Source organism: Martes martes, assembly GCF_963455335.1.
Source record: "Martes martes genome assembly, chromosome: 16".
Taxonomy (NCBI): domain Eukaryota; kingdom Metazoa; phylum Chordata; class Mammalia; order Carnivora; family Mustelidae; genus Martes; species Martes martes.
In genome coordinates, this window is record NC_137904.1 from 18,938,345 (window position 1) to 18,959,397 (window position 21,053).

General features: G+C 38.3%; 2 pseudogenes across 2 annotated transcripts in view; one reads left to right on the forward strand and one right to left on the reverse strand.

Annotated features, from left to right (window-relative positions):
• Positions 1 to 1,091: 1,091 nt before the first annotated feature.
• LOC308357137 (protein SET-like) lies at positions 1,092 to 11,916 on the forward strand (annotated as a pseudogene). The gene is made up of 2 exons: positions 1,092 to 1,862; positions 11,834 to 11,916. The product of its transcript is annotated as a protein SET-like (transcript).
• Positions 11,917 to 13,045: 1,129 nt separating this feature from the next.
• Positions 13,046 to 21,053, reverse strand: part of LOC308357138 (olfactory receptor 3A3-like) — a 36,734-nt pseudogene continuing 28,726 nt past the window's right edge. The window contains exon 2 of the transcript in view: positions 13,046 to 13,882. The product of the transcript in view is annotated as an olfactory receptor 3A3-like (transcript). The remainder of the gene's footprint in view (positions 13,883 to 21,053) is intronic.

The following is a 21,053-nucleotide window of genomic DNA, read 5'->3' on the forward strand; positions in this document are numbered from 1 at the left end:
GCTTGAATTGTAAATTTGTTAATTTTGTGTTGATAAGTGCCAGGTTCTGGTGAACGAGGGATGTGGCACTGCAGGGTACTCCAGGTCCTCTTCTTCGTAAAGTCACTAATTTAAAGAACAGAAGACACAGCTGACTTTAACACACAGAAGCAGACACAGAGAGGCAAGCAAAATGAGGATACAGAGAAATTTATCCCAAATGAAAGAATAGGACAAAGCCACAGCCAGAGATCTAAGTGAAATAGATACAAGTAACATGCTTGAGAGAAAACTTAAAGCAACAACCACTGGACTTGAGAAAGGAGTGGGAGACATGAGTTAAACCTTCAGCACAGAGATAAGGAATAACATGGCAAAGATAAAGGGATCAATAAATGAAATGAGAAACATGCGTGAATGATTGGAATGGCAGAATGAAAGAAGCAGAGGCACAAATTAGTGACCTAGAAGACAGAGTAATAGAAAGTAGTCAAGCTGAACAAAAGACAGAAGAAGAAATTATATACAATTAAATAGATCTAGGGAACTCAGTGACTCCATCAAACATAATAATATTGTATTATAGGAGTCCCAGAAGAGGAACAGAGTAAAGGGCACAGAAAATTTATTTGAATAAATAATAGTTTAAAATTTCCCTAATATGGGGAAACAGATACCCAGATCCAGAAGGTATAGAGAACTCCCATCAAAATCAACAAAAGCAGGCCAACACCAAGATATATTGTAAATAAATTCACAAAATATAGTGATAAAGAAAAAAATCTTGAAAGCAGCAAGACAAAAGAAGTCATTGACTTGGTAGGGAAAACCCATAAATCTAGTAGGAGATTTTTCAATAGAAACCTTGCAAGCCAGAAGAGAGTGGTATGATACATTCCAAATGCTGAGTTGGAGAGTAATCAGAACTTCTTCCATACATGCATCTGCCCTTATTTTGTGGACTATCCTCACAGCATGGCCCCCAAATGCCATTGTTCACTCCTGCCCCAAACAAAGAAACCAAGATTGCCTCTTGCCCCCAAGCCAAAGGAGATATCAACATCTGAGCACTTGCCAGAGGGAGAAAAAAACAGCAAGAAGCAATTTAACATATAGATGAAGTACAAGATGAAATAGACAGACTTAATGAATAAGCCAGTGAGGAGATTTTTGAAGGTAGAACAGTGATATAACAAACTCCACCAATGATTCCTTCAGGAGTTGTAATTGATTGCCTAAAATGCCAAATTTGGGGGTAACATTTGTCAATTATCTACTAGTGTCTACACTGCCTGGGGAGGAGGATAAAGAGGTGCTGCATTATTTGACAAAAGTTGAAGTGACAGAATTTGAAGATATTAAATCAGGTTACAGAATAGATTTTAATTTGATGGATACTCTTCCTTTGAAAGTAAAGTTCTCTCCAACGAATGTCATCTGAATGACAATGATGATCTGTCTTCAAAGTCCACTGAAATCAAATAGAAATCTGGAGAGGGGTTGATGAAATGTTCAAGTAAAATGCAGAATAAAACTAGAAGAAAGAGCATAAAGAACCAGAGATATTCTTCGTCTGATTTACTGACCATTCTGATGCAGGTACAGATGAGTTAGGAGAGATCATCAAAGATGATATTTAGCCAAATCCATTACAGTACTACTTAGTTCCCAATATGGATGAAGAAGGTGAAGGAGAAGATGATGATGAAGAAGATGATGGAGAAAAAGGATTGGAAGATATCAATGAAGAAGGAGGTGAGCATGAAGGTGAAGAGATGAAGATGAGGATGAGGGAAAGGAAGGAGAGGAAGATGAAGAGAAGATGACTAAAGGAACACTGATGGATTCCAACCTTACTTTTTCATTTTCTCCAGTCCCTGGAGGCAAGTTTCAGTCTTTTCCCCTCCCATTCTTATGTTCATTGCCCTATTTTGAAGTCTTTTCACTCTTCCTTTATACCATGGCTCTCAACTTATGGGAGAGAGGAATACCTTTGAGCAGAATACAGTGGGAAAAGAATCTCTACCCCTTTCTTTTCCAAATTAATTTTTATTCCTTCCTGTCTCAACAAATCTTTATGGAATCTACACCACCATGCTCTGTGGGAAAAAAGAAAATTATTCTGCTTCCTTAACTATGCTGACAGCTCTCCAGCTGTTAGAGTTCTAGGCCCCAATATAGTAGTACATAGAATTCTAGCTTTTCATCTTTTCTCTGTACATTGGGCTTAGAGATTATTATACTGTGTCTCTATGTGATAACGGACAGTTGGCATTTACCAACATGTATCTGTCTAATTACTCTTGTTTAAAAGAAAAAAAAAACTTTAAAAAATGAGGTTATAGAACATCACCAAAGGGTGGGTTTGAGATGTCTGGGTGGTTAAGTAGGCATTTTGACGATATGACTTTTCCTTTGGCATGTTTACTTGTGATGTTTAATGAACATCCTTGCATTTAAGAAGGTAATTTTTAAATAAAATTCCCTCCCAATGATGACATGAGCCCTGCCATTTGATGGGAGAATCAGCAGAACCTATAGGATCTTATTTGGCATTGACATTCTCTATTGTAATTTTGTTCCTGTTTATTTTTTTTAAAAGATTTTATTTATTTATTTGACAGACAGAGATCACAAGTAGGCAGAGAGGCAGGCAGCGAGAGAAGAGGAAGCAGGCTCCCCACTGAGCAGAGAGCCCTATGCGGGACTCGATCCCAGGACCCTGGGATCATGACCCGAGCCGAAAGCAGAGGCTTTAACCCACTGAGCCACCCAGGTTCCCAGTTCCTGTTTATTTTTAAATTTATTTTTTCTTTCACTGGAAAGGAAAGATGATGCTCAGTTTAAAAGACATTAAAACATGCAGCCAAGAATACTATATCCATCTAGGCTATCACTGAAAATAGAAGGAGAGATAAAAAGCTTTCAGGACAAACAAAAACTGAAAGAATTTGCAAACACCTAACCAGCTCTACAGGAAATATTGAAGAGGGTCCTCTAAGCAAAGAGACCCTAAAAGTAGTAGATCAGAAAGGAACAGAGACAATATACAGTAACAGTCACCTTACGGGCAATACAATGGCACTAAATTCATATCTCTCAATAGTTACCCGGAATGTAAATGGGTTAAATGCCCCAATCAAAAGGCACAGGGTATCAGAATGGATAAAAAAACAAAACCCATCAATATGCTGTCTATAAGAAACTCATTTTAGACCCAAAGACACCTCCAGATTTAAAGTGAGGGGGTTGAAAACAATGTACCATGCCAATGGACATCAAAAGAAAGCTGGGGTGGCAATCCTTATATCAGATCAATTAGATTCTAAGCCAAAGACTATAAGAGATGAGGAAGGACACTATATCATACTCAAAGGGTCTGCCCAAGAAGAAGACCTAACAATTTTAAATATCTATGTCCCTAACATGAGAGCAGCCAACTACATAAAATAATTAATAAAAAAGTCAAAGAAATACATCGACAATAATACAATAATAGTAGGGGACTATAAAACTCCCCTCACTGAAATGGACAGATCAGCTAAGCAAAAGATCAACAAGGAAATAAAGGCCTTAAATGACACACTGGACCAGATGGACATCACAGATATATTCAGAACATTCCATCCCAAAATAACAGAATACACATTCTTCCCTAGTGCACATGGAACATTCTCCAGAATAGATCACATCCTGGGTCATAAATCAAGTCTCAACCAGTATCAAAAGTTTGGGATCATTCCCTGCATATTTTCAGATGACAATGCCCTGAAGCTAGAACTCAATCACAAGAGGAAATTTGGAAAGAACGCAAATACATGGAGACTAAACAGCATCCTTCTAAAGAATGAATGGGTCAACCAGGAAATTAAAGAAGAATTGAAAAAATTCATGGAAACAAATGATAATGAAAACACAACGGTTCAAAATCTGTGGGACACAGCAAAGGCAGTCCTGAGAGGAAAATATATAGCGGTACAAGCCTTTCTCAAGAAACAAGAAAGGTCTCAAAAACACAACCTAACCCTACACCTAAAGGAGCTGGAGAAAGAACAACAAAGAAAGCCTAAACCCAGCAGGAGAAGAGAAATCATAAAGATCAGAGCAGAAATCAATGAAATAGAAACCAATAGAACCATAGAACAAATCAACAAAACTAGGAGATGGTTCTTTGAAAGAATTAATTAGATTGATAAAACCCTGACCAGACTTATCAAAAAGAAAAGAGAAAGAACCCAAGTAAATAAAATCATGAATGAAAGAGGAGAGATCACAACCAACACCAAAGAAATACAAACAATTATAAGAACATACTATGAGCAAGTATATGCAGCAAATTTGACAATCTGGAAGAAATGGATGCATTCCTAGAGACATATAAACTACCAAAAGTGAACTGGTAAGAAACAGAAAATCGGAACATAATCAGTAAAGAGATTGAAACAGTCATCAAAAATCTCCAAACAAACAAAAGTCCAGGGCCAGACAGCTTCCCAGGGGAATTCTATCAAACATTTAAAGAAGAATTAATTCCTATTCTCCTGAAACTGTTCCAAAAAATAGAAATGGAAGGAAAACTTCCATACTCATTCTATGAGGCCAGCATCACCTTTATCCCAAAACCAGACGAGGGTCCCATCAAAAAAGAGAATTACAGACCAATATCCTTGATGAACACAGATGTGAAAATTCTCACCAAAACACTAGCCAATAGGATCCAACAGTACATTAAAAGGATTATTCACCACGACCAAGTGGGATTTATTCCAGGGCTGCAAGGTTGGTTCAACATCTGCAAATCCATCAATGTGATACAATACATTAATAAAAGAAAGAGTAAGGACCATATGATACTCTCAATAGATGCTGAAAAAGCATTTGACAAAGTGCAGCATCCCTTCCTGATTAAAACTCTTCAAAGTGTAGGGATAGAAGGCACATACCTCAATATTATCAAAGCCATCTATGAAAAACCCACCGCAAATATCATTCTCAATGGAGAAAAACTGAAAGCTTTTCCGCTAAGGTCAGGAACACAGCAGGGATGTCCGTTATCACCACTGCTGTTCAACATAGTACTAGAAGTCCTAGCCTCAGCAATCAGACAACAAAAAGAAATTAAAGGCATCCAAATTGGCAAAGAAGAAGTCAAACTCTCACTCTTTGCAGATGATATGATGCTATATGTGGAAAACCCAAAAAACTCCACTCCAAACCTGCTAGAACTTATACAGGAATTCAGTGAAGTGTCAGGATATAAAATCAATGCACAGAAATCAGTTGCATTTCTTTACACCAACAACAAGACAGAAGAAAGAGAAATTAAGGAGTCAATCCCATTTACAATTGCACCCAAAACCATAAGATACCTAGGAATAAACCTAACCAAAGGGGCAAAGAATCTGTACTCAGAAAAGTATAAAATACTCATGAAAGAATTGAGGAAGACACAAAGAAATGGAAAAAAGTTCCATGCTCATGGATTGGAAGAACAAATATTGTGAAAATGTCTATTCTACCTAAAGCAATCTACACATTTAATGCAATCCCTATCAAAATCCCATCCATTTTTTTCAAAGAAATGGAACAAATAATCCTAAAGTTTATATGGAACCAGAAAAGACCTCGAATAGCCAAAGGAATATTGAAAAAGAAAGCCAAAGTTGGTGGCATCACAATTCCAGACTTCAAGCTCTATTACAAAGCAGTCATCATCAAGACAGTATGGTACTGGCACAAAAACGGACACATAGATCAATGGAACAGAATAGAGAGCTCAGAAATGGACCCTCAACTCTATGGTCAACTAATGTTCGACAAAGCAGGAAAGAATGTCCAGTGGAAAAAAGACAGTCTCTTCAACAAATGGTGTTGGGAAAATTGGACAGCCACATGCAGAAAAATGAAATAGGACCATTTCCTTACACCACACATGAAAATAGACTCAAAACAGATGAAGGACCTCAATGTGAGAAAGGAATCCATCAAAATCCTTGAGGAGAACACAGGCAGCAACCTCTTCGACCTCAGCCGCAGCAACTTCTTCCTAGGAACATCATCAAAGGCAAGGGAAGCAAGGGCAAAAATGAAGTATTGGGACTTCACCAAGATGAAAAGCTTTTGCACAGCAAAGGAAACAGTTAACAAAACCAAAAGACAACTGACAGAATGGAAGAAGATATTTGCAAACGACATATCAGATAAAGGGCTAGTGTCCAAAATCTATAAAGAGCTTATCAAACTCAATACCCAAAGAACAAATAATCCAGTCAAGAAATGGGCAGAGGACATGAACAGACATTTCTGCAAAGAAGACATCCAGATGGCCAACAGACACATGAAAAAGTGCTCCATATTACTCGGCATCAGGGAAATACAAATCAAAACCACAATGAGATACCACCTCACACCAGTCAGGATGGCTAAAATTAACAAGTCAAGAAATGACAGATGCTGGCGAGGATGCAGAGAAAGGGGAACCCTCCTACACTGTTGGTGAGAATGCAAGCTGGTGCAACCACTCTGGAAAACAGCATGGACATTCCTCAAAAAGTTGAAGATAGAGCTACCTTATGACCCAGTAATTGCACTACTGGGTATTTACCCTAAAGATACAAATGCAGTGATCTGAAGGGGCACGTGCACCCAGATGTTTATAGCAGCAATATCCACAATAGCCAAACTATGGAAAGAACCTAGATGTCCATCAACAGATGAATGGAGAAAGAAGAAGTGGTATATATATACAATGGAATACTATGCAGTCATCAAAAGAAATGAAATCTTGCCATTTGCGACGATGTGGATGGAACTAGAGGGTATTATGCTTAGCGAAATAAGTCAATCGAGAAAGACAACTATCAAATGATCTCCCTGATATGAGGAAGTGGAGATGCAACGTGGGGAGTTTGGGGGGTAGGAAAAGAATAAATGAAACAAGATGGGATCAGAATGGAGACAAACCATAAGAGACTCTTAATGTCACAATACAAACTGAGGGGGGCTGGGGGAGGGGGGGAGGGAGAGGGTGGTGGGGATATGGACATTGGGAAGGGTATGTGCTATGTTGAGTGCTGTGAAGTGTGTAAACCTGGCGATTCACAGACCTGTACCCCTGGGGCTAATAATATATTATATGTTTATAAAAAAATTAAGTAACTAAAAAAATTAAAAATAATAAAAAAATAAAAGACATTAAAAGTGTGTGAGATGTTTGGTACAATAAAACTAAATGTGTACACACACACACACACACACACACACACACTGCGAATGGGAAAAAGCTGCAGCCAAGAATATTCTATCCAACAAAGCTATCATTCAGAATAGAAGAAGAGATATAGTTACCCATACAAGCAAAAACTAAAACAGTTCATGACTAAGCCAGCCCTGGGATAAATATTAAAGGGGAATCTTTGAGTGGGAAAGAGAGACCAAAAATGATAGTATTAAAGTAGGAAACACAAGAGCAGTAAAAATTAATATTTCTGTAAAAAAATTAGTCAAGTAACTCACAACAAAGTATATAAAATGTAATAACATATACGTAAAACATGGAGAGGAGAGGAGAAAAGAATGAAAAGAATGGTTCAAATTTAAATGAACATCAACTTAATATATACTGTTGCATGCGGAAGAGGTTATATACAAACCTAATGCAACCATATATCAAAAGCCACCAATAAACATGCAAAGAATAAAGAGAAAGAAAACCAAATATATCACTAAAGAAAATCAGCAAAACATGAAAGACAGAGACAAGAAAGGATCACAGAAAATCTTCAGAAACAACCACAAAACAAGTAATAAAATGGCACTAGATACATAACTATCAATAATTACTTTGAATGTAAACAGAATAAATGCTCCCAATCAAAAGACAAAGGGTGACAGAATTGGTAAAAGAATGAAGACTTATCTAAATGCTGCTTATAAGAGACTCATTTTTGACCTAAAGATTGAAAGTGAGGGGATAGAGAATGATCTATCATGTGAATGGATATTAAAAAAAAAAAAAAGGCCAGAATAACATACTTTTTTCAAACAAAATGACTTTGGAACAAAGACTATAACAAGAGACAAAGAAGGACATTATATGAAGAGCACAATCCAAAAGGAAGATAAAAATTGTAAATATTTATGTACCCAACATAGAAGCACACAAATACACAAAACAGTTAATAATGAACATAAAGAAACTCATTGATAATAATACAATAATAGCAGGAGATCTTAACACCCCACTTATGTCAATGAACAGATCACTTAAACAGAAAATAAAGAAGAAAATAATGGCTTTGGCTGACACGCTGCATCAGACGGACTAACAGATATATTCATCCTAAAGCACTAGAACCACTTTCTTTTCAAGTGCACATGGAACATTCTCTAGACTAGATCACATGTTAACCCACAAAACCAGTGTCAACAAATTGAAGAAGACTGAAGTCATATCATGCATCCTTTCTGACCACATGTTATGAAACTAGAAGTCAACCATAAGAAAAAATCACAAATACATGGAGGTTAAATAACATGTTCCTAAGCAATGAACAGGTCAACCAGGAAATCAAAAGAAGAAATTTTAAAACGTACATAGAAACAAATGAAAATGAAAATAGTCCAAAATCTTTGGGATGCAGGACAAGGAGTTCTAAGAAGAAAATATAGAGCAATTCAGATCTATCACAAAAACAAGAAAAATCTCAAATAATATAACCTTACACCTAAAAAAGCTAGAAAAAGAACAACAAATGGAACCTTAAGCCAGCAGAAGGAAGGAACTAATAAAGATTAGAAATAAATGATGTAGAAACTAAAAAATAAAAATAGAACAGATCAATGAAACCAGGAGCTAGTTCTTGAAAAAATCAACAAAATTGACAAATCTCTAGCCAGACTTATCAATACAAAAAGAAAAAAGGGGTGCCTGGGTGACCCAGTCAGTTAAGTGTCTGCCTTTGGCTCAGATCATGTTCCCGGGGTCCTAGGATCAAGTCCTACATCAAGCTCCCTGCTCAGCAGGGAGTCTGCTTCACTCCCTTCTCTTCCTCTACTGCTTCTCTCACTCTCTTTGTCAAATAAATAAATAAAAACTTTTTTAAAAATAAAAACAAAATAAAAAGAGAAAGCACTCAAATAAAATCATAAATGAGAGAGGAGAAATAACCAACACTACAGGATACAAACAATTACAAGAAAATAATATGAAAAGCTACATGCCAATAAATTGAACAACCTGGAAGAAATGAACAAATTCCAAGAAACATATAAACTACCAAAACAGAAAGAAATAGAGAATTTGAACAGACTGATAACCAGCAAATAAATTAAATCAGTAATCAAAAAACTCCCAACAAACAAAAGTCCAGGGCAAGATGGCTTCACAGGCAAATTCTACCAAACCTTTAAAGAAGAGTTAATAGCTATTCCTCTCAAATGATTCCAAAAAAATTGAAAAGAATATTCTTCTCAAATATTCCAAAAAATGCTATGGAGCCAGTATTATTCTGATACCAAAACCAGGTAAAGACAAAACTAAAAAAGATAAGTACAGGCCAATATCCCTGATAAACATAGATGTGAAAATCCTCAACAAAATACTAACACACTGAATCCAACAATGCATTAAAAAATCATTCACCACAATCAAGTGGGATTTATTCCTGGGTTCAATAGTTGTAAACAATCAACATGAATGATCACATCAATAAGAGAAAGGATAAGACCATATAATCATTTCAATAGATGCAGAAAAATGTTTGACAAAGTACAACATCCATTCATGATTTAAAAAAAAAAAAAACTCAACAAAGTAGGTTTAGAGGGAACATATCTCAATATCGTAAAAGCCATATATGAAAAATGCAAGACTAACATCATCCTCAATGGGGGAAAACTAAAAGCTTTTCCCTTAAGGTCAGGAACAAGACACAAGACAAGGATGTCCACTCTCACCATTTCTATTCAACATAGTATTGGAAGTCCTAGCCACAGCAATCAGACAACAAAAAGAAATAAAAAGCATCCAAATTGGCAAGGAAGAGGTAAAAGTCACCATTTGCTGATGACATGATACTCTGTATAGAGAACCCAGAAGACTCCATCAAAAAATTGCTAGAACTGATAGCCAAATCCAGTAAAATCACAAGATATAAAATCAATGTTTTATTTCTATATACCAATAATGAAACAGCAGAAAGAAAAATTAAGGAATCAGTCCCATTTACAACTGTGCCAAAAATAATAAGATATCTAGGAATAAACCTAACTAAAGAGGTGAAAGTTTTGTTCCTGGAAAACTATAAAATACTAATAAAAGAAATTAGAGAAGATATTTTTAAAAATGGAAAGATGTTTCATACTCATGGATCAGAAGAACATTGTTAAAAGCAACCTACACATTTAATGCAATACCTATCAATCACACATTTAATGCAATCCCTATCAAAATACCAACAGCATTTTTCATAGAATGAGAACGAACAATTCTAAAATTTGTATGGAACCACGAAAGACTCTGAATAGCCAATGGAAACTTGAAAAAGAAAAGCAAAGCGGGAAGCATCACATTTCTGGACTTGAAGTTCTATTTCGAAGCTATAGTAATCAAAAGAGCATGGCACTGGCACAAAAATAGAGACATAGATCAATGGAACAAAACAGAAAAACCAGAAATAGAGTCAAAAGTATATGGCCAATTAATCTTTGACAAAGCCGGGAAGAATAACTGATGGGAAAACACAGTCTTTTCAACAAATGGTATTGGAAAAACTGAACAGCAACAGGCAACAAAATGAAACTGGACCACTGTCTTATGCCATACACAAATATAAATTTAAAATGGATTAAAGACATAAATGTGAAGCCTGAAACCATAAAAATACTAGAAGAGAGCACAGGCAACAACCTCTTTGACATCGGCCATAGGAACTTCTTACTAGATATATCTCCTGAGGCTAGGGGGAAAAAGCAAAATAAACTAAAATAAAGCATCAAAATAAAAAGCTTCTGCACAGCAAAGGAAACAATGAACAAAACTAAAATCAATGTACAGAATGGGAAAAGATATTTGCAAATGACATATCAGATAAAGGGTTAGTATCCAAAATACATAAAAAACTTACAAAACTCAATACCCAAAAAACAAATAATCCAACTTAAAAATGGCAGATGACATGAACAGACATTTCTCCAAAGAAGACACCCAGATAGCCAACAAACACATGAAAAGATGCTTATCATCACTTACCATCAGGGAAGTACAAATCAAAACTACAATGAGATATCACCTCACGCCTGTCAGAATGGCTAAAATCAACAACACAAGAAACAACAGGTGTTGGCGAGGATGTGGAGAAAAAAGAACCCTCTTGCACTGTTGGTGCAAATGCAAACTGGTGCAGCCACTGTGGAAAACAGTATGGAAGGTCCTCAACAATTTAAAAATAGAACTATCCTAGGATCCAGCAATCACAATACCAGGTATTTACCCAAAGAGTACAAAACACTAATTCAAAGGAATACTATGCAACCGTAGAAAAAGATGAGGAAGATCTGTATTTATTATCATGGAAAGATGTTCCTTTACATTATTCTGAAAAAAAGCAGATTATAGACATTAAGTATAGAATAAGTCTACTTTGGCAAATATATATTAAGTATGAAAATTTTTTAAACAATCATATGTTTAATGTCCATTATGATTATCTCCAAATGTCAAACTTAAGGGTAAATTTAATTTTGTTCTTTTTGAACTTTCTAATTTTTTTAATAATCACATGTTTTTATTGTATTATGGAAAAAGCTGTTTAAAGGTGTAAATTGAATAAATGAAGTGCATTCCCCCTTAAAGCAATACAGAGAGAAAGGCTTGGTTTCAGGTTTATATCAGAGATGATGAAGATTCCATTCAGCCAGGAAGATTTTTCCGAATGAGCTGAACTTCTTTCTCCATTACACATAATTTTTGTATTGTTGAAATGAATATGAAAATATTCTACCTCACCTCTCTGATATTTCTAAACAGGGCCTATTCCCTCAGACTTGATTTTTTAAAAATTGTTTTCTTTTTGTTAATTTTTTGTTGAAATTTACTTTCCAGCAATTCCTTCGGCCTCTACCAGCTGCTCTGGAACAAACTATAAATTTGTCAAAGGAACAAAAATTTCTTAATTGCTATTACTGTTTTATTTAAATAGCTTTTTCCCGGGGCACCTGTGTGGCTCAGTGGGTTAAGCCTCTGCCTTCGGCTCGGGTCATGATCTCAGAGTCCTGGGATCGAGCCCCACATCGGGCTCTTTGCTCAGCAGGGAGCCTGCTTCCTCCTCTCTGTCTCTGCCTGCCTCTCTGCATACTTGTGATCTCTATCTGTCAAATAAATAAATAAAATCTTAAAAAAAATAGCTTTTCCCCTATAGAACTGATTTTCCTTTTCTCTCTCTCTCTTTCTCTCCCTTTTTTAAAAAAAATTATTTATTTGTCAGAGAGAGAGAGAGAGTACAAGCAGGGGAAGTGGCAGGCAGAGGGAGAAGCAGGCTCCCAGGACCCTGGGACCATGACCCAAGCTGAAGGCAGACACTTAAATGACTGAGCCACCCAGGCATCCCTGATTTTCCTTTTTTTTTAAAATTCTTTTTGTTATCCATTCCCACCCCCCCCCACACACACACCCCTTACAGATATCCTTCCTCCTTGAAATAAGATGCAGTAAAGATTTAGCCTGCCTGGGTTCAAATCCCAGCTCTGATGTTCATTAGCTGTGTGACTTTTGGCAAATTACTTAACCTCTCTGAGGTTCAGTTTCTTAATCTGTAATTTGTAAATCTGTATCTACCTTGTAAGGTTGTTATGAGGATTAAATGAGTTAGTAGATGTCAGTCACTTAGAACAAGGCCTGTCATATATCATAAGTGATAGCTATTGTCATCTTTATTGTGCTCTCCTTCCTAAGCCAGTCTCTAACCCCATTTCGTCATATTCATTTCCCATTTGCACTCATCACAATAGCTTTTGGAAGCTGCAAAGATAAAGAACCATGACATTCATTAAGGCCAGAGGAGGGATCTCACTCTGAAGACTGTTTGCCTGTGAAAACCCACTGCAGGGCCCCCTGCACATCGAGGTTCCGGAGGCTGTAGATGAGTAGGTTCAGCATGGTGCTGATGACAGCAGTGAGAACGCCGATCCCTTTGTCCTTGTCTGAGGCCTCCACTGAGCCCAGCCTCATGTAGCTGAAGACACCTGTCCCATAGAATATGCCCACCATGCTGAGATGGAAGCCACATGTGGAGAAAGCTCTCTTTCTGCCCTCAGCAGAGCTGATTCCTAGGGCTGCCACTGCCACGTGTGCATAGGACCCAGTGATGAAGACCAAGGGGACACCCATGAAGGCTGCTGCTACAAAAAGCAGCAGCTTGTTGAGTTGGATACTGGAGCAGGAGAGTCAGAAGAGCTGTGGGAGGTCACAATAGAAGTGATTGATCACATGCGGGGTGTCACAGAAGTTAAGAGTGGATAGGCAACACTTTGGGTCAGTGCATTGGTGAAGGAAAGGACACATGACATGCCCACAAGCCAGCGCATGCTGGATTCCCCAGCTCATGTGGGTGCTGTAGGTGAGGGGCTGGCAGATGGCCAGGTAGAGGTCAGAGGCCATGACTGTCAGCAGGAAGCAGTCCACTCCTGCCAGGGGGTGGAAGCAGAAAAGCTGGGAGAGGCAGGCCATGTAGGGAATGCTTCTGTTTTTGGACATGCAGCACCTCAGCATGGCAGGGACAGTGGCACAAATGCACCCGACATCCAGCAGGGACATGTTCCGCAGAAAGAAGTACATGGGGTTGTGGAATTTGGGTTCAGCGAGGCTGGCAGCCAGGATGCTGATGTTGCCCCAGACAGTCAGTAGCTACATAAGTGAGAAGGAAGATGATGACAAGGACGGGCTGTAGAGCTGGAGTCTATGTTAGGCCCAGTAACACAAACTCAGTGACTATGGAATCATCTCCTGAAACCCCCAGATCCAGGGCTTTCTTCGACTAGCAGTAGAACTAGGCAAAACTAGGAGGTGCTGATGGTGGTCAAAGGAGAATGAGAGCCTGATGGCAACCACCAAGTGCAGCAACATCCAGGAGATGGACAGGATGCAGGAACACAAGATTTAACAGAAAATTAAAGATTGTTACATAATGGAAGAAACTTGATAAACTTGACACTTAATGGGTAAGAACAGTAGCATTGGACAGACTCAAACAGAACTAGATGAATGGACATAAATGAGGAACAAATGTAATCTTTGAAAGTTAAAGAGAAAGATGACTTTCTTGAGACCAAAGTTTCGAGAAGAAAGCTCTTTGCCTGCAGATGGTGGCATGGCCATAATTTGGGTATGAGAGATCCCACGGGATGAAATAGAGGCTTGAGGGGAACTGGATAGAAAGGCATGTTCCCCCAACCTGTGTCCCCACGATCTCCACATACACAGGTCATCATGTGTAATGACTGTAGTGAGATGCTTGTTATTGCCCAGAGATTAAGAGATTAACTTGTGAAGCTGAACCTGGGTCTGGACTCATCAGAAAAAGTGAAATGAAAACAATGAAATGAAATGAGAATATGTCATTGAGGACATTTCCAACTCCACAGTTGGTGGCTACCAGCCTTGTAGATTTTCTAAACCATGAGATTATATTGCATTTCTCCATATAGAATTTGGGAAATTTGGGCTCCAAAGTACTGACCTTTAACTGAGTAAGAACAATGTAAAAAAAAATAAAGAAAGAAAAAATAATTTTTGAGCGGGGTGAGAATTTGTAGGCTTAAGCTCCCAGGTAGTAGCATGGATACCTAGTTGAGCTCTCTCATCAAGAAAAACAAGCAGATACCTAGCCTCTGAGTTCCCTCTGCTTCAAATTCCACCATCACTTAGCTTCTGGCCTTTCTGTCTCCTGGCTCTAGTTTCACATCATCCAACACACATACTATCATGGACCTGATGACCAGATAAGGACAAAGTCTGTTATGGTGCCATGACTGGCCCAGCCACATGATCAGCTGGATAATGCTTGCCTTTCCCCAGAGTGGTCACCCTAATAAAATGCACGGTGATTTGTCTCAACCTCTGACTGAAGGATGGATGTTTAAGTCATCCTGAGCAGGAAAACTCTGGAGTTGGATCTCCAGGGCAAAAGGCATGAGCAGAGGAAGGCATTTGCTGATGATTCATTTGAGAATAATGTCAAGTTCACAAGAATAATGTCAAGTTCACATGAACAACTTGTCCAGAGTATCACCTCAAGTCAGTCTCTCCAGATCTGAATTGGTGTCCTTTCTTAATCCACTCTTGACTTCAACATTTTGGTAACAGCTTTGCCATCCTCCCGGTAACAAGGCTGGACACCTTAATCATCATTGATGCTTTTTCTCTAAGCCCTCACTTTCAAACACCCAAGTCCCACTTGACATTTTGGAGAAAGAGAGAAGCCAATTTTTGGTATGGAAACTAGTTGAGAGTGCAGTGAGGGGTCTTGGGATAGCACTCACCCAGTCAGGGGGACAGGCACCTCTGGACCGAGGAGGGAGAGTCAGCCAGCCCAGAGGCCCTCACAAAGACAGTGGCGTATAAAGGACAGAGAAGGACAATTCAGCTGACATCATTTTCACATTGGGAATTTTTTCCACTCCATTGTTACCCCTCGAAGCCTCAGAAATTAGCACCTTCCAGGGGGAGCCAAAGCCATATGATGTTATATGACATACAACCTCTAGAACCATTAAAACGTTTTGTTCTTCCTCAACATGTTTCCAAGTACAACCTTCATGGGTATGGCAAAAGTCATTCATTTATTTAACAAAAAAAGTTTTTTAGCACCTACTACTGTTGACCTTACAAATAAAAGTCAGTTATTTTCACCAGCAAAAATTGGTTTATTCAGGAATAGCAGATAATTGATGTTTGGAATAAGCAAGCTATGGCAAAAAAACCATAGGCTCACCCAACAAACAAAGAGAGGAATGTTACTTTATGAGAAGGAGGAAGTTGGGAGGAGTTGTCCCTAGGAGAAAAGCAAGAGTTAAGGGTGATGTTGGTTTCTCACTGGGTGAGTTGCTGGGGTGGTCTATTTCTTGTCAGAGATGAAATGCACATCTTTCTCTTTTGGGACCTGAAATTGATGATTCTTTTCCCTTGAGAATTCTTCTGTTAAGGTCTGTAATTGACAGATTTTCAAACAATTGAGGCAGAGTGGTACAGAGTGAGAGCCCCCATTCTGACTTCCACACTCCATTTTAGTGATATCTTTCCCTTCATTAATTTATGCACTATGTGTCTGCCCTGTTATCAACATTTTTTGGAGTTAAAATGAATTTCAGGAAGCCGTAAAGTGTGGCAAGGATCACATACAGTGTTGGGGATGGAGTTGGGACTTTGAGTTTCTGGTTTAGTCCAGCCCATCTTCTTGTGAGGGGAAGAGCAGTGACTTGTGACTTCCTAGCCTTGCCTGCAGCCTGGGGCTGAGAGGAGGGTGGAGCCTGGGCAGGATTTGCTCCTATCTTATCCCTGGAGCAGCATCCCTGGGCCTCCTTTATCTCACAAGGTCACGTCACATCTCCCATCATAGCTCACATTAACCATTCTCAAACTCGGCATCTCTTCTAGTCTCAAATGAATGACTTGCCATTTTCCTGCTTCCAGATAATCCAGATCCTGTAGCACCCTGATCCAAAATGTTTTCCAACCTTAAGGTCCCCAATATCATAAGGAAAGATAAAGATTTGGGATATCTTTTAGACCAATACTGCCCTACTTTTGCTAACTCCTGAAAGTGGCTTTAGGCATCAAGTACAACTTAATTATTAACAATTCCTGTTCAGTAAGAAAGCTTTCCCACTGGTTTTCTTTATTAATGTCAATTTTTAATTTAAATTATAGTTAGTTAACATATATGGCAAAATTAGTTTCAGGTGTAAAATTTAGTAATTTACCCATGGATTTAATTAACAAGTCTGGGAGAAACTCTTTGCAGGGTCAGTTGAGCAGCTTTGTAGTGGTTCAAGGCTGTCATAAGTCAAGGAAGAATAGGCAGGGCATTAGGATAACTTAGGATCTCTGTTGACAGCTGTCCATGGAAGGGAAACTGCAGGTTACAGAGCCTAAAGGGAACCCATTATTGCACCTCCATACTGTTTTCCAGTGTGGTTGTACCAGCTTGCATTCCCATCAACAGTGTAAAAGGGTTCCCCTTTCTCTACATCCTTGCGAACACTTATTTTTTCCTGTCTTGTTCATTTTGGCCATTCTAGCTGGTGTAATGGTATCTCATTGTGGTTTTGAACTGTATCTCCCTGATGGCTAGTGATGTTGAACTTCTTTTCATGTGTCTGTTAACCACTTGTATGTCTTCTTTGTTGAAGTGTCTGTTCATGTCTTCTGCCCATTTTGTGACTGGATTATTTGTTTTTCAGCTTTTAAAAAATTATCTGTATTTTGAGCTTCATTTAATTAATTTTTAATCATTTATTATTATTTTTTAATTTTTAATAAATATATAATGTATTTTTAGCCCCAGGGGTACAGGTCTGTGAATTGCCAGGTTTACACATTTCACAGCACTCATCATAGCACACACCCTCCCCCGTCCTCCCTCCCCCCAGAAACCCTCAGTTTGTTTTTTGAGATTGAGTCTTTTATGGTTTGTCTCCCTCTCAATCCCATCTTCTTTCATTTTTTCTTTTCCTACCCCCCAAACCCCCCACATTGCATCTCCACTTCCTCATATCAGGGAGATCATATGATAGTTGTCTTTCTCCGATTGACTTATTTCACTAAGCATAATACCCTCTATTTCCATCCACGTCGTCAAAAATGGCAAGGTTTCATTTCTTGTGATGACTGCATAGTATTCCATTGTATATATATACCACTTCTTTATCCATTCATCTGTTGATGGACATCTAGGTTCTTTCCATAGTTTGGCTATTGTGGACATTGCTACTATAAACATCCGGGTGCATGTGCCCCTTCAGATCACTGCATTTGCATCTTTAGGGTAAATACCCAGTAGTGCAATTGCTGGGTCATAAGGTAGCTCTATCTTCGGTTTTTTGAGGAACCTCCACACTGTTTTCCAGAGTGGTTGCACCAGCTTGCATTCTCACCAACAGTGTAGGAGGGTTCCCCTTTCTCTGCATCCTCGCCAGCATCTGTCATTTCTTGATTTGTTAATTTTAGCCATCCTGACTGGTGTGAGATGGTATCTCATTGTGGTTTTGATTCGTATTTCCCTGATGCCGAGTAATGTGGAGCATTTTTTCATGTGTCTGTTGGCCATCTGGATGTCTTCTTTGCAGAAATGTCCGTTCATGCCCTCTGCCCACTTCTTAATTGGATTATGTGTTCTTTGGGTGTTGAGTTTGATAAGCTCTTTATAGATTTTGGACACTAGCCTTTTATCTGATATGTCATTTGCAAATATCTTCTTCCATTCTGTCAGTTGTCTTTTGGTTTTGTTAACTGTTTCCTTTGCTGTGCAAAAGCTTTTGATCTTGATGAAATCCCAACAGTTCATTTTTGCCCTTGCTTCCCTTGCCTTTGGTGATGTTCCTAGGAAGAAGTTGCTGCGGCTGAGGTCGAAGAGGTTGCTGCCTGTGTTCTCCTCAAGGATTTTGATGGATTCCTTTCTCACATTGAGGTCCTTCATCTATTTTGAGTCTATTTTCATGTGTGGTGTAAGGAAATGGTCCTATTTCATTTTTCTGCATGTGGCTGTCCAATTTTCCCAACACCATTTGTTGAAGAGACTGTCTTTTTTCCACTGGACATTCTTTCCTGCTTTGCCGAACATTAGTTGACCATAGAGTTGAGGGTCCATTTCTGAGCTCTCTATTCTGTTCCATTGATCTATGTGTCCGTTTTTGTGCCAGTACCATACTGTCTTGATGATGACAGCTTTGTAATAGAGCTTGAAGTCTGGAATTGTGATGCCACCAACTTTGGCTTTCTTTTTCAATATTCCTTTGGCTATTCGAGGTCTTTTCTGGTTCCATATAAACTTTAGGATTATTTGTTCCATTTCTTTGAAAAAAATGGATGGGATTTTGATAGGGATTGCATTAAATGTGTAGATTGCTTTAGGTAGAATAGACATTTTCACAATATTTGTTCTTCCAATCCATGAGCATGGAACTTTTTTCCATTTGTGTCTTCCTCAATTTCTTTCATGAGTACTTTATAGTTTTCTGAGTATAGATTCTTTGCCTCTTTAGTTAGGTTTATTCCTAGGTATCTTATGGTTTTGGGTGTAATTGTAAATGGGATTGACTCCTTAATTTCTCTTTCTTCTATCTTGTTGTTAGTGCAAAGAAATGCAACTGATTTCTGTGCATTGATTTTATATCCTGACACTTCACTGAATTCCTGTATAAGTTCTAGCAGGTTTGGAGTGGAGCCTTTTGGATTTTCCACATATAGTAGCATATCATCTACAAAGAGTGATAGTTTGATTTCTTCTTTGCTGATTTGGATGCCCTTAATTTCTTTTTGTTGTCTGATTGCTGAGGCTAGGACTTCTAGTACTATGTTGAACAGCAGTGGTGATAACGGACATCCCTGCCATGTTCCTGACCTTAGCGGAAAAGCTTTCAGTTTTTCTCCATTGAGAATGATATTTGCGGTGGGTTTTTCATAGATGGCTTTGATAATATTGAGGTATGTGCCTTCTATCCCTACACTTTGAAGAGTTTTAATCAGGAAGGGATGCTGCACTTTGTCAAATGCTTTTTCAGCATCTATTGAGAGTATCATATGGTCCTTACTCTTTCTTTTATTAATGTATTGTATCACATTGATGGATTTGCGGATGTTGAACCAACCTTGCAGCCCTGGAATAAATCCCACTTGGTCGTGGTGAATAATCCTTTTAATGTACTGTTGGATCCTATTGGCTAGTGTTTTGGTGAGAATTTTCACATCTGTGTTCATCAAGGATATTGGTCTGTAATTCTCTTTTTTGATGGGACCCTCGTCTGGTTTTGGGATAAAGGTGATGCTGGCTTCATAAAATGAGTTTGAAAGTTTTCCTTCCATTTCTAGTTTTTGGAACAGTTTCAGGAGAATAGGAATTAATTCTTCTTTAAATGTTTGGTAAAATTCCCCTGGGAAGCTGTCTGGCCCTGGACTTTTGTTTGTTTGGAGATTTTTGATGACTGTTTCAATCTCCTTACTGGTTATGGGTCTGTTCAGGTTATCTATTTCTTCCTGGTTCAGTTGTGGTAGTTTATATGTCTCTAGGAATGTATCCATTTCTTCCAGATTGTCGAATTTGTTGGCGTAGAGTTGCTCATAGTATGTTCTTATAATTGTTTGTATTTCTTTGGTGTTGGTTGTGATCTCTCCTCATTCATTCATAATTTTATTTATTTGGGTCCTTTCTCTTTTCTTTTTGATAAGTCTGGCCAGGGGTTTGTCAATCTTATTAATTCTTTGAAAGAACCAGCTCCTAGTTTCGTTGATTTGTTCTATGGTTCTATTGGTTTCTATTTCATTGATTTCTGCTCTGATCTTTATGATTTCTCTTCCCCTGCTGGGTTTAGGCTTTCTTTGTTGTTCTTTCTCCAGCTTCTTTAGGTGTAGGGTTAGGTTGTGTATTTGAGACCTTTCTTGTTTCTTGAGAAAGGCTTGTACCGCTATATATTTTCCTCTCAGGACTGCCTTTGTTGTGTCCCACAGATTTTGAACCGTTGTGTTTTCATTATCATTTGTTTCCATGAATTTTTTCAATTCTTCTTTAATTTCCTGGTTGACCCATTCATTTTTTAGAAGGATGCTGTTTAGTCTCCATGTATTTGCGTTCTTTCCAAATTTCCTCTTGTGATTGAGTTCTAGCTTCAGGGCATTGTCATCTGAAAATATGCAGGGAATGATCCCAATCTTTTGATACTGGTTGAGACCTGATTTATGACCCAGGATGTGGTCTATTCCAGAGAATATTCCATGTGCACTAGAGAAGAATGTGTATTCTGTTATTTTGGGATGGAACGTTCTGACTATATCTGTGATGTCCATCTGGTCCAGTGTGTCATTT